The 14,958-nt window shown below is 37.3% G+C and overlaps 1 pseudogene across 1 annotated transcript; it reads left to right on the forward strand.

The window, feature by feature from the left end:
* The first annotated feature begins 4,872 nt into the window (after window positions 1-4,872).
* LOC307179293 (small ribosomal subunit protein eS4-like) lies at window positions 4,873-5,911 on the forward strand (annotated as a pseudogene). Its single transcript has 2 exons — window positions 4,873-5,467; window positions 5,725-5,911. The product of its transcript is annotated as a small ribosomal subunit protein eS4-like (transcript).
* Window positions 5,912-14,958: the final 9,047 nt, after the last annotated feature.

The following is a 14,958-nucleotide window of genomic DNA, read 5'->3' on the forward strand; positions in this document are numbered from 1 at the left end:
TAAATTTAACCAGAAAGGAAAAGTCTGATGTGTTCACATTAATTTCATTAATCCTGTTAATCAACAGTCACCATTAAAAGACTGAACAGTTGACTGCTTCTGACCAAGATGGAAAAATTGGCCAGATTTACTTGAACAGCTGAAATAACTAAAAGGGTGAACAAGATAGGTGAAACAATGGTTTTCAAGACATTGAACATTTAAAAATATTCAATTCCAATGAAGGATGATGATCCCTGAGAGAAGAAATGAGATGACCCCTATGATTGCACAGTTTATAGCTGGGAGGGGTAACCAAGGTGGAGCCCAGTGATCTCTTAGTGTTGAAATGGGATGAGGAGTCCAATGAAGCCAATGTCGTCAGAATTTACAGGGCAGAACATCAAAAAGGTGAGAATTACACAAAGATTTCCAGAGATCTGCAGAGAATTTCCCTTAAGTACTCATCAATACATTTATGTGAAAAAACTACCTTAAGCCAGGGAAAAATCACCACCTGAAAGAATTGTAGGGAACTTACACAGAGCTCATAGAGGTGTAGGAATAATTCCTGCTCTCAAAAGCCAAAGTGGAAAACCTGAGACTTCACATAGCATCAAGTAGAGTACTCAGAGGATTTTACTTCAATTGTGGGGAAATTTTGCCATAGACTAAGCCCTACTCTGAGGCCACCTGAGAAAGCTTAAAAGTGTACCTCAAAAGGATCAAACTTTCCAAATAATGGCATCTCAAAGATAAAAAATATTTATAGGTATACAAAAATATGCAGCACCTAACAGGGCAAAATTTATGTCTGGTATCCAGTAAAAAAGTATTAGGCATCCAACATCCATTAATGAGAAGAACTCAGCTAAGAGGAAAAGAAGGAATTTCCTTGAGCAATAAAGAGTATCTGAAAAGCCAACAGCTAACATCATACTTAATGGTGAAAGACCTACTACCAGGAACAACAGAAAGATGTCTGGTCTCAACACTTATACTAAGCATTGTATTAGAGGCTCTGGCCAGTGCAGGGGGAGGGGGGAAGTATCCAGATTGAAAGGGAAGAAATAAGACTACATTAACATATGAATGTCTATATGAAAAAAATCTGATGGCATCTACAGAAAAAGCTACTAGAACTAATAAGTGAGTTTAGTGAGGTTGCAGGATAAGGATTAGTATACATAAATTATTTTCTATGTCCTAGCAGTGAACAATCTGAAGCTTGAATTTTTAAAATGGCACTTAGAACACCTTCAAGAGCCTTAGATACTTAGTGACAACTCTAGAAAAAGTGCAAGGTATATACCATGAAAATTAAAGAACACTGCTGAGAGAACTTAAAGAAGACCTAAATAAGCGGGGCGAGAGAGAGATTATGTTCAGAAATTGGAAGACTTCATACTATTAAGGTGTCAGTTCTTTCCAAATTGACTTGTAGATGAAATGGAATTCCAACCAGAATATCAGGAAGCTTTTAGCTTTGTTTGTGTGTGTGTGTGTGTGTGGAAACTGATTCTAAAATACACGTGAACATGCAAAGGACATGAAACAGGAAAAACAACTTTGAAAAATAATAACAAAGTTGAAGGACATGGACTACCTGACTTTGAGACTTATTATAAAGCTAAACTAATTCAAGATTGTGTGTTATTGTAATCAAGATAGACAAATAGGTCAATGGAACAGAAAAGAGTTCAGAAATAAACTCAAACATGTATATGGACAACTGATTTGTGGCAAAGGTGGCTTAATGGATAAAGGTCTTTTCAACAAATAGTACTAGAAGAAATGAATATGCATAGGCAAAAAAAGAGCTTTGGTTTATACCTCACACCATATTAAACATAACTAAAATTTATCATAGATATAAAATGTAAAACCTAAAACCATAAAACTTATAGAACTTTGGGTTAGGCAAAAATTTCTTGGGCATTATACTGAAATTTAAAGAACAATATGATAATAATTCATGAAAATTGAAAATTTCTATTCTTCAACAGACACTGTTAAGAAAATGAAAAGGTTAGCCACCAACTGGGAAAAATATTTTCCAGTCATACTTGATAAAGGATTTTAATATGAAAAGAATTTTCAAAACCCAATAATATACTCCAATTTAAAAATGAGCAAAAGATTTGAACAAATATATAACCAAAGAACATATACAGATGTCAAATAAATGCATCTAAAGATATTCAACATCATTAGTCATTAGAGAAATGCAAATTAAAACAGATAAGTAAATATTATGCCACCTATTAGACTAGTTAGCATTTAAAAAGCTGAATATACCACATGTTGCAAAGGATGAGGAAAAACTGAATCTCATACATTGCTAATGGGAATTTAAACAATACAAACACTTTGGAAAACATTTTGACAGTTTTAATTAAAAAGTCAAACACACAAAAATAGGAACCGGAGTCTCATAACTTAATACTTCAAATGTCAAGGAAACAATTAAAAAAATTCTTCTTATACTGAGAACCAGAAAAATCTAAATGTGAATGGGAACAAACAACAGATGTAATTGTCTGATCGTGAGTTAAAGCTGCTGTCGTAAAAATGCAACAAGCATTTGAAAACACTCTTGAATCAAATGAGAGAGAAAGATTGAGAGGGAATATCAGGAAAGAAAGAAAAGATACAAGAAAGAACCAAATATAAATATTAGAACTGAAAAATACAATAACTAAATTTTTAAAATCACTGGGATGGGCACAGTAGCAGAATGGAGATGACAAAGAAAGTAATCAATTAACTTGAAGATACATCAAAAGAAATTATCCATTCTGAACAACAGAGAGAAAATAGATTGGAAAAAAAAAAGTGGAAGCTCTTAGACCTTAGGGACAACAATGAAAGATCTAACATTTGTATCAGAATCCCAGAAGGAGAGGAGAAAAAGCGGAGCTGAAAATATATTTGAAGAAAGAGGGTTTAAAAACTTCTCAAGTTTGGGACTTCCCTGGTGGCACAGTGGTTAAGAATCTGCCTGCCAATGCAGGGGACATGGGTTCGAGCCCTGGTCTGGGAAGATCCCACATGCTGCGGAGCAACTAAGCCCGTGCACCACAACTACTGAGCCTGTGCTTTAGAGCCCATGAGCCACAACTACTGAGCCCATGTGCTACAACTTCTGAAGCCTGTGCACCTAGAGCCTGTGGTCCACAACAAGAGAAGCCACCGCAATGAGAAGCCTGTGCACCACAATGAAGAGTATCCCCTGCTCACCACAACTAGAGAAAGCCCGCGTGCAGCAACAAAGATGCAACATAGCCAAAAATAAATTAAAATAAATAAATTTAAAATACTTAAAAAAAACTTCTCAAATTTGACAAAAGACATAAACCTACAGATTCAAGAAGATGAGTAAATATTATATAGGCTAAATCCAATGAAATTCACATCTAGATACACCATATTCAAATTTCTGAAAGCTAAAGACAAAAAAAAAGTTCTTGAAAGCACCCAGAGAGAAATGAAACCTATATAACAAGGTTTCTCAACTCTGTCAAATAATTATTATTGTGGGGGGCTACAATATTATTATTGTAGGCTATTTTGCAACATCCCTAGCCTCCATCCACTAGAAACCAGTAGCAACTCTTAGTTGTGACAGCCCAAAATGTCTCCAGGCATTGCCAAATATTCCCTTGGGTGCGAAACTGTTCTCAGTTGAGAACCATTGCTGTAGAACAACAATCATTCAAATGCCAGTGCGTTTCTCATCAGAAATCATGAAGGCCAGGGAAGTAGCCCGTATTTTTTGATCTAAAAGAAAAATGATGAAAGAAAGGAAATTTCAACCCAATATTCTACAACCAGTAAAAATATCCTTCAGGAAGGAAAGTAATATATCTGACATACTCAGATGAAGGAAAATCAGACTATATCACCAAGAGATCTGCTCTAAAAAATGCATAAATAAATTTATTTATCCAAAAAGAAAATAATAACAAGAAAACTTGGAACATTAACAATGAAAAAAGAGCAAGAAAATGGTAAATATATGTGCACACATAATAGACTATCCTCTTTTAACATTTTAAAATCATTTTAAAATATTGTCTCATATGGTTCTTGAAATATGTAAAGGTGATTTTTAAGACAACTGTATTATAAAGGGGAGAGTATAAAGTAACCTAACAGTAATGTTTCTACAGTCCACCTGAACTGGTAAAAGTTGATATTAGTAGTACAATATTACTAATAATATAATATCCTATCACATGAAGAAATCACATGAAGGGATATACTCAAAAGATACAAGTCTAAAGAAAATGTTATCCATAGGCAAACAACACAGGGAAACCGAGGCACAAAAAAGGGTACAAACAGAAAACAAATGATAAAATGTCAGACTTTAAATCCTAACATGTAATTAGTTACATTAAATATAAATGACCTGGGCTACCCTGGTGGTGCAGTGGTTAAGAACCCGCCTGCCAATGCAGGGGACACAGGTTCAAGCCCTGGTCTGGGAAGATCCCACATGCCACAGAGCAACTAAGCCTGTGCGCCACAACTACTGAGCCTGCGCTCTAGAGCCCACGAGCCATGACTATGGAGCCCGTGTGCCACAACTACTGAAGCCTGCGCACCTAGAGCCTGTTGTGCTCTACAACAAGAGAAGCCACCACAATGAGAAGCCCACACACCACGACAAAGAGCAGGCCCCACTAGCCACAACTAGAGGAAGCCTGTGCACAGCAACAAAGATGCAATGCAGCCAAAAAAATAATAATAAAATATATTTTAAAAAAGTGTTCTTCGTTGAAAATATTTCCTAAATTAATTAATTAATTAATTTAAAAATGGCCTAACCATCACTTATAATTTCACTCAGAAGTGAAATTGCTGGCTCTTTTCATGCCTAGCCTAGCCATGGCTCATGGTCCCAAGAAGCACCTGAAATGCATATCAGCTCCAAAGCATTGGATGCTGGGTAAACTGGTGTGTTTGCTCCTCATCCATCTACCAGTCCCCACAAGCTGAGGGAATGTCTCCCCCTAATCATTTTCCTAAGGAACAGACTTAAGTATGCCCTAACGGGAGATGAAGTAAAGATACGCATGCATCATTTTATTAAGATTGATGGCAAGGTCCGCACTGATATAACCTACCCCACTGATTTTATGGATGTCATCAGCATTGACAAAACTGGAGAGAATTTTCGTCTGATCTATGACACCAAGGGTCGCTTTGCTATTCATCATATTACACCGAAGGAGGCCAAGTATAAGTTGTGCAAAGTGAGAAAGATCTTTGTGGGGACAAAAGGAATCCTCATCTGGTTCCCCATGATACTCACACCATCTGCTACACTGATCCCCTCATCAAGGTGAATGACACCATTCAAATTGATTTGGAGACTGGCAAGATTACTGACTTCATCAAATTTGACACTGGTAACCTGTGCATGGTGACTGGAGGTGCTAACCTGGGAAGAATTGGTGTGATCACTAACCAAGAGAGACATCCTGGTTCTTTTTTTTTTTGGTTTTTTGGGTTTCTTTTCTTTTCTTTTTTTTTTTTTTTTTTTTGCGGTTCACGGGCCTCTCACTGTTGTAGCTTCTCCCGTTGTGGAGTACAGGCTCCGGACGCGCAGGCTCAGTGGCCATGGCTCACGGGCCTAGCCGCTCTGCGGCATGTGGGATCTTCCCGGAGTGGGGCACGAACCCGTGTCCCCTGCATCGGCAGGCGGACTCTCAACCACTGCGCCACCAGGGAAGCCCTCCTGGTTCTTTTGATGTAATTCATAAGAAAGACGCCAATGGCAACAGCTTTGCCATCCAGCTCTGCAAAGTTTTCGTTATTGGCAAAGGCAACAAACCATGGATCTCTTCCCCATGGAAAGGGTATCCACCTTATCACTGCTGAGGAGAGCGACAAGAGACTGGCGGCCAAACAGAGCAGTGGATAAAATGATCTGTAGGTGACATGATTGGAAAAGTCTTTGTACTTAATTAAAGATAATACTACATTTAAAAAAAAAGTGAAATTGCTGGATCATATGGTTTTTATTCTTTTTTTACATGAGCATTTACCAGCTGTAAGTTTCCTTCTTTATGGTGCTTTAGCTGCTTCCAAGTTTTGTTGTGTTGGGTTTACATTTTCATTTATTTCAAAGTATTTTCTCATTTTTCTTGTGATTTCTTCTTTGACCCATTGATTTAAGACTATTGTTTAATTTCCACATATTTGTCAATTCCCCATATTTCCTTCTATTATTCATTTCTAATTATGACTGGAGAACATTCTTTGTATGATTTAGATCCTTTTAAATTTATTGAGACTTGTTTTCTAGCCTAAAATATGGTTTATCCTAGCAAAAATTGCATATATACTTGAGGAAAATGTGTATTTTGCTCTTATTGGTTGGAGTTTTCTATACATGTCTATTAAGTCTAGGTGGTTATGTTGTTTAAATCCTCTGTTTCCTTGATGGTCTTCTGCCCAGTTGTTTTATCCATTATTGAAAGTGAACTGTTGATATCCCCAAGTATTATTGTTGAATTATCTATTTCTCCCTTTAATTTTTCTTCATATATTTTGACATTTTGTCTTTAAGTTTATCCATACGGTTGCAGGTGTCAGAATTTCCTTCTTTTTAAAGTCAGAATAATATTATATTCTATGTATCTGCCACATTTTGTTTATTCATTCATCTAGTGCTGGACACTTGGGTTGCTGGGTTACGTGCATATATGGGGTTTTTTGTTTTGTTTTGTTTTTGGCTGTGTCAGGCCTTAGTTGCAGCATGCAGGATCTTCGTTGAGGCATGAGGGCTCTTTGTTGTGGCACGTGGGCTTCTTTCTAGTTGTGGAGCACAGGCTCCAAGACACGTGGGCTCTGTAGCTATGGCACGTGGGTTCCAGGGCCCATGGGCTCTGTAGTTTGCGGCACGCAGCCTCTCTAGTTGAGGTGCGTGAGCTTAGTAGTTGTGGCACATGGGCTTAGTTGCCCCGTTGCCCGATCCCCGTGTGGGATCTTAGTTCCCTGACCAGGGATCGAACCCACGTCCCCTGCATTGGAAGGTGGATTCTTTACCATTGGACTACCAGGGAAGTCCCTGCATATATGCTTCTAATTATATGTTTTCTTGATTGGATTGATGCTTTTTAATTATAGAATGTACCTCTTTGTCTCTGATCATTTTGTTTTAACGTATGTTTTATCTGGTAGTAGTATAGCCCCTCCAGTTTTGTTTTTCTGCTGTTTGCATGGTATATCTTTTTTTCTGTCCTTCAGTTCTGAAATTTTTTCTTTGAATCTTAAATGTCTCTTGTATTCAGCATATAGTTGAATCATATTTTTAAATTCTCTGCTAACCTCTACCTTTAATTGGAGTGCTTAATCTATTTACTTTTACTATACTCATGAGAAAGAACTTCCATTTTGTTACTTATTTTCTATGTCTTACATCTTTTTTCCCTCTATTCCTCCATTACAGCCTTCCTTTGTGTTAGACATTTTTCTATCTTGTCATTATAATTCCATTGTCATTTTTTAGTACTTTTTATTCAGCTATTTTTTGTGGGGATTGCAATAAATATCTTTATTTATAATGGTCTGTTTCAAATTAATGGCAATTTAATTAAAATTGTATCTAAAAACTTGCTTCTCTACAGTTCCATTTTCTTCTTTCTCTCGTGCTGTTATTGTCATACAAATTACATCTTTATACATAGCACGCTGATCAAAAATGTATTTGTAACTCTTGCTTTACGCAGTTGTCTTCTACATGAAATAGGAGAAAAAAAGAGTTACAAACAAAATGTACATTTATATTGTCTTTTATATTTGCCTATGTAGTTACCTTTCACTGGATATAGAATTCTTGGTTGGCACTATTTTTCCTTCAGTGCTTTTAATATATCATCACACTGCCTTCTGGTAGTTATTGTTTGTGATAAGAAAAGAGCTGTTAGTCTTGCTGAGGATCCCTCGTACATGTTGAATTTCTTCTTCCTTGCTGCTTTCATGATTCTCTCTTTATGTCTTAGCTTTTGACAGTTTATGGTGTCTCTGAATGTGGATCTCTTTAATGAATGTGTAGATTTGTTTTTCACTGAATTTGGGAATTTTCAAACATTATTTCTTGAAATACTCTTTCTGCCCTGTTCTCTCTCCTCGTCTTCTTTTTAAAAATTATTATATGTTTCAGGTATACGTTATAATTCAACATCTCCATACACTAAAAAGTGGTCACTTCCAAAAATGTAGCTGCAATCCATCACCGTACAATTGACTGCCTTCACCCATTGGCCCACCCTCCAGCGCACTTCTCTGGTAATCACCAATCTATTCTCTGTATCTGTGACTTTGTTTTTATTTTGTTTTGTTCATTTTTTGTTTTGCTTTTTGTTTTTGAGTTTCCACATATGAGTAACAATTATATGGCATTTGTCTTTTTCCCTCTGACTTATTTCACTTAGCACAATAGCCACCGAGGTCTATCCATGTTGTCAGAAATGGCAAAATTTCATTCTTTTTTATGACTGAGTAGTATTCCTATAAATATATATACCCCATATCTTCTTTATTCATTCATCCATCAACGGAGACAGGTAATTTCTATATCTTGACTTCTATATAATGCTGCAGTAAACATAGCATGCACATATATTTTCAAGTTAATGCTTTTGTATCCTTCAGATAAATACCCAGAAATGGAATAGCTGTATCATACGACAGTTCTATTCTTAATTTTTTGAGGAACCTCTATACTGTTTCCCATAGCAACTGCACCAATTTACAATCCCACCAGCAGTGTGCAAGAGTTCCGTTTTCTTCACATCCTTTCCAACACGTTACTTTTTGTGTTTTTGATAATAACCATGATAACAGGTGCAAGGTAAACTTTCATTATGGTTTTGATTTGCATTTCCCTAATAATTAATGATGTTGAACCTCTTTTCATGTGCCTGCGGCCATTTTTATGTCTCCTTTGGAAAAGAAGACCCCTATCAATCAGCCTGTCCAGATATTCTGGGGGAGGCTCTCCACAGTCTTTCCCTCCCAAGGAAGAAGTAGATAACTGTGATTTTTGCCCACTCACTCTTCTTGAGCTGAGGATGGGGAGTTATGGTGTCTACCAAAACAAACCATTGTCTGTTTTCCCCCAGTTGGATAGATTGTGTCATACCTGTCAGACTTCTAAGACTGTTATGTAAGATGCCAGTTCTTTGGGTAGCCCCAGCAAAGTTGGAGTATTGAACACATGGATCAACTCTTTCCTTCCCCACAGTGAAGTTGAGGGCTGGGATTTCTCATCTGCTCACTTTGCTGAACAGAGGCAAGGATCTATGGTGTCTACCAGCCAAAGCCACCGTCTCCATTTTCCACTGGGTGACTAGACTTTGCTGGACCTGTTGGAGCTCCATGACTGGCGAGACAGTAGCCAGTATTTTGGAAAGCTCCCTAGAGTGCAGGATGTATGAACTATCTGCTTTCTTCCCCTGTGTGAGGCTGGTAGCTAGGGGGTTTCTCACTGATCATTTGGTATTGCACCAGGGACTGAGACTTTAGGGGGAGGATGTCCCATACCTCCCTACAAGTTTTGGTCAGTTGGGTTTTGCATTTTCTTGGTGTGCAGAAGCCTGTCAATTAGTTTCTAGATTTCTCACAAAGAGAATTTTTCCATGAATTGCAGAATCAGTGGGTTTGTTGGGGAAAAGAGGATCCAGGACATCCTGTTCCACCATATTGCTGACATTCCATTTATATGTATCTTTTTTTTTTTTTTTTTTTTTTTTGCGGTATGCAGGCCTCTCACTGTTGTGGCCTCTCCCGTTGTGGAGCACAGGCTCCGGACGCACAGGCTCAGCGGCCATGGCTCACGGGCCCACCTGCTACACGGCATGTGGGATCTTCCTGGACCGGGGCACGAACCCATGTCCCCTGCATCGGCAGGCGGACTCTCAGCCACTGCGCCACTAGGGAAGCCCCATTTATATGTATCTTAAACTTCTTTATATTTTCCCAAGGTCACTGGGGATCTCTTCTTTCAGTCTTTTTCTCTCTGTGCTTCATTTTTCCTGGCATGTTTTTAAGTTCACTGATTATTTTCTTCTATTGTGTTTAGTCTCCCAATAAAATTTTCTTCCTGGATAGTTTTCTTTTCTAGAAGTTCCCTCTTGTTCTCTTATATATCTTCCATTTCTGTTCTCATTATGTTTATGGTTTAAAAAGTCTTCAGTATATCGAGTATAACAGCTTCTTTAATAATGTTATACTAATACCATTTTCCCTGCCATTTCAGTCTGGGCCAACTGGTTGATTTTTCCTGGTCTTTTGTCACATTTTTCTACTTCATCATATAGATACTGGACATTGTGAAATTTACATTGTTAAATGGTGGTTATTGTTATTCTTTTAAAGTGTTGAGCTTTGCTCTGCAGGCAGTTACACTACTTGAAGTTGGCTTGATTCTTTTGAAGCTTTTAAAAAGCAGTTTAGGATAGGTCTGAAGTGTTTGCTTTACAGATAGTTTAGCTCTACTCCTAATACAAAACTCTTCTGGGCTACCTAATAAATAGTATGGGTGACCATCCCATCAGGGTCAGAATTAGAACATATCTTTGCTCTGTATCAGCTCTGGGCATTTTCCAACTAGCAGCTCCTTAATTACTCTTTGCCTGGTCTTGTAGGATCACACCCTACTTTTTAGGAAAGATTAAAATGTACTCTTTTGTACATTTCTGAAACTCTTCTCTGTATAGCTCCCTCCTCAACATAACTACCCTGCAACTTGCAGGCATGTCAGTCTCATGATCCTCATCTTCTCAACACAGTAACAGCAGGATGCTCTGTCTATTTGGGGCCACCTTTCTCATTACCCAGAATGTGTCTCTAGGTGGAAAGTTGGTGTGATCATGTTGCTCACTTCATTTGTTTCTCTCTGTCAGGGATCAGGTCCTGTCCAAACCTGTTATTCCATCATGACTCCAAAGGAATTCCATATTTTTTGCCCCTGCTGATGTTATGGGGAATGGATACTCTCATACATTAATGATGAGAATGTAAATTTACTTTATCAAAATTTGGCATAATCTGTTAATATAAAAAGGTACACATAATTTGATTTAGCAGTCTAATCTGTAGGAATATAGTCTATGGAAATAAAAAACCAACATGCAAAAATAAGCATATAAGGATATTTATTGCACTGGTTTGCAGCAACAAAGAAATAACCTGAAAGGAATGGATAAAGAAGATGTGGTACATATATACAGTGGAGTATTACTCAGCCATAAAAAAGAAAAAAACTGTGTCATTTGCAGAGATGGGAATGGACCTAGAGACTGTAATACTGAGTGAAGTTAAGTCAGAAAAACAAATATGGTATATTAATGCATATATGTGGAATCTAGAAAGATGGTAAAGATGATCTTATTTGCAAAGCAGAAATAGAGACACAGACGTAGAGAACAAATGTATGGATACCAAGGGGGAAGTGCAGGTGGGATGAATTGGGAGATTGGGATTGATATATATACACTACTATGTATAAAATAGATAACTAATGAGAACCTATTGTATAGCACAGGGAATACTACTCGGTGCTCTGTGGTGAACTAGAAATGGGAAGGAAATCCAAAAAAGAGGGGATGTATGTATATGCATGGCTGATGTATAGCAGAAACTGACACAGCAGTGTAAAGCAACTATACTGCAATAAACACACACACACACACACACACACACACATACCATAAAACAAAAAACAAACAAAAAACCCCACAAATGACCATGAATTTTAAAATCTCCTGGTTGTACCCTGCAAACAAACAAACAAAAAAGAAAAAGAAAGAAATTACCTGAATACCCAGCTTGGGGGGAATGGGTGGGATATATCATGGCATTGCTGTTACAATGTTCCTGTTTTATTGTAGGCATTTTTAATAAGAAAAGCAAGGTGCACAAGAGACATACCAACCAAATGCAATGTGCAGACCTCATTTAAATCCTACTCAAATAAACCAACTATAATTAATAAAATTTGTAAAATAAGTCAGCTGTTCAAGATACACACTGAAATATGTAGAGGGCAAATGACATAATATACTGGCTTGACTTTAAAATATCCTAGCCAAAAATATTTGGAAGATGAAACAAGAAAGGCAAAAAATGGGTGATTATTAAAAATATGTGGTAAGTTCATGGCTGTTCATTTTACTATTCTATTTTTGTATACATTTGAAATTTTCTACAATAAAAAGTTAAAAGAGGGACTTCCCTGGTGGTGCAGTGGATAAGACTCTGTGCTCCTAATGCAGGGGCCCGGGTTCAATCCCTGGTCAGGGAACTAGATCCCACATGCATGCTACAACTAAGAGTTTGCATGCCGCAACTAAGGAGCCCATGTGCCACAACTAAGGAGCCAGTGAGCCGCAACTAAGGAGCCCACCTGCTGCAACTAAGACCTGGTGCAACTAACTATATATATATATATATATATATATTTTTAAAGTTTACACAAAATAAAGCAAGTTACAGATAAATGGGTACTTATCCCGTTAAAACATACTCTTATTACATTCAGATGTGGGCCATATTTGGAAAAAGAGGGAAACAACAAAAAATAAAAACCAAAGTTTTAACAGTAGATGGTTGGGAGATAGTGAAGGTGATTTATTTTTTAATTTTTTTGCACTATTTCTCTGGTATGGCATAAACTTTAATATGGAATGTTGTAAGAGGAATGTAATGGCTTTTGAAAATAATTATATGCATGTAAGGGAAATAAAGCTTAATTTTGAACAGTTATGATGGTATCAATATATCTTAAAGTAGCAACTAAACCAGTATTGCAGCCATGGCTTCCATTTGTCTTTAATAATCCTTTGATTAGTGTACATTCCTATCCCCTCCCACTACCTTAAAAGGTAAACCCTAAGTTTTAAAATTTGATTTATGAAATAAACATAACAGTGCTGAGATAATTAGCATTCATTCAAGTTTCTCCTGTTAAACAATCTTGTAACAACAGCATCAAGAATAAAAACCTTACTAAATTGATCTAGATGACAGAGTAGGGAAACGATTGTGAAAATTTAAGCTAGAAGGATTGTCCCTGTATAGTTTAGTGACTGATTGTAGAACAGAAAAGCATTATGCCACCCACTAAATTTAAATAACTGCAATTATGCCTTAAATTTCCTCTTATAATTATGCCTTTTTGTCAAGAATAGATTTCTTGAAGTGCCTTCACAACACAAAATATTAAGTATTATGGAATAGAAGGGATTCATGGTCAGGACTGGGAAACAATGGGTTAAACAAAGGTAATATTTTCTTTATTGTGGGGCTTCTTACAATTTTTTTTTTTTTTTTGCGGTACGCGGGCCTCCCACTGCTGCGGCCTCCCCCGCCGCGGAGCACAGGCTCCGGACGCGCAGGCCCAGCGGCCATGGCCCACGGGCCCAGCCGCTCCATGGCACGTGGGACCTTCCCGGACCGGGGCACGAACCCGCATCCCCCGTATCGGCAGGCGGACCCTCAACCACTGCGCCACCAGGGAAGCCCTTCTTACAATTTTTTAATTTGGCTTGTTCAAAGTGGAATTCATTAAGCCAATAAGAAAATTTGGTTATGCATGGCCTTATATGCAATGAGGCAGAACACTTCTTCTCCAAAGGTATTTTGGAGATTTTTTTTTTTTTTTTTTGCGGTACATGGGCCTCTCACTGTTGTGGCCTCTCCCGTTGCAGAGCACAGGCTCCGGATGCGCAGGCTCAGCGGCCATGGCTCACGGGCCCAGCTGCTCCACGGCATGTGGGATCTTCCCAGACCAGGGCACGAACCCATGTCCCCTGCATCGGCAGGCGGACGCTCAACCACTGCACCACCAGGGAAGCCCTGATTATTATTTCTTGAATGTATCTTAGGAAAATCTGGTTCTGGGTATTTTCTGCAAAAGGCTGCTAACATGCATATATATTACTTGTCAGAGGTATTATCAATAACCTATTATCATTGTAGCACATAACATTCTACTTACATTCCATTATTTACATTTTCTTTAAATTTAGTTGGGCAATAATGGTAGTCCCTGAATTGTAAACAACTGACCAATGATGGCATAGTTTGTCTAATCTGAGTGGAGAATGCATGACTGCACTGGCATCACTGTGGTTACACTAATGATTCAGAGTGTTCTAATGGTTCTCATTCACACTTATCTTTTCTGTTGTCGTTGTTTAAAAAATGGTGGATTAACATATAGATTATAATTTTGTAATATATATGTAAAACCAGTGTTTTTTTAGAGTGGGGATAATGAATATTAAGTTGTGAAGACAACTAAGTGGGCTGCAGTGTTCATTACAGACTATGTAATAGAAAACAGCAGAGTGCCTCACATATGGAAAAGTATTGTCTTGGGAAATTTTGTATCAATTCTTCTATCAATGTCTTTTATTTTACTTTTATTATTATTTTCTTTTATTTTACTAATTATTTATTTCCATTATGTACTAATACATTTCATTATATATCGTCATAGTATCTGTTCCTTGAAGTGTAGAAGAAAAACATAATTCATACTTTATAATGTTCAAAATAATTGCATGCACAAACATGTCTGCTAACTAGTTACTTGTTAACTGGGTTTTAAATGTTTTATATTATTCAGAAATCCCTGAGAGAATTCATGTAAGTGGTTTAACTTGAATTTAAATTATGTTTGGGAAAATTGGTTAGGGTACTTGAATGCATTGGAAACATTATTTTTCCCATTTGAAGTAACAGGATGTAGGTAGGCTCTGAAGTTTGGGCATCTGAAAATTTACTGTTCAACCTGTTATCAGGAATAGATTAGGTTCAGATAATGAGGAAAAAGTGTAGTTGGTAAATTTTGCTTTGATTTCTCATTTAAGACAATATTTTATAGGTTTTTTTTTAATGGCGTTAACTTGGCTATCATTTTGTTGGTAAATTCTTTTATCCTTAAAGTAGTAATTAGAA

The sequence above is a fragment of the Stenella coeruleoalba genome (assembly GCF_951394435.1).
Source record: "Stenella coeruleoalba genome assembly, chromosome: 20".
NCBI lineage: Eukaryota > Metazoa > Chordata > Mammalia > Artiodactyla > Delphinidae > Stenella > Stenella coeruleoalba.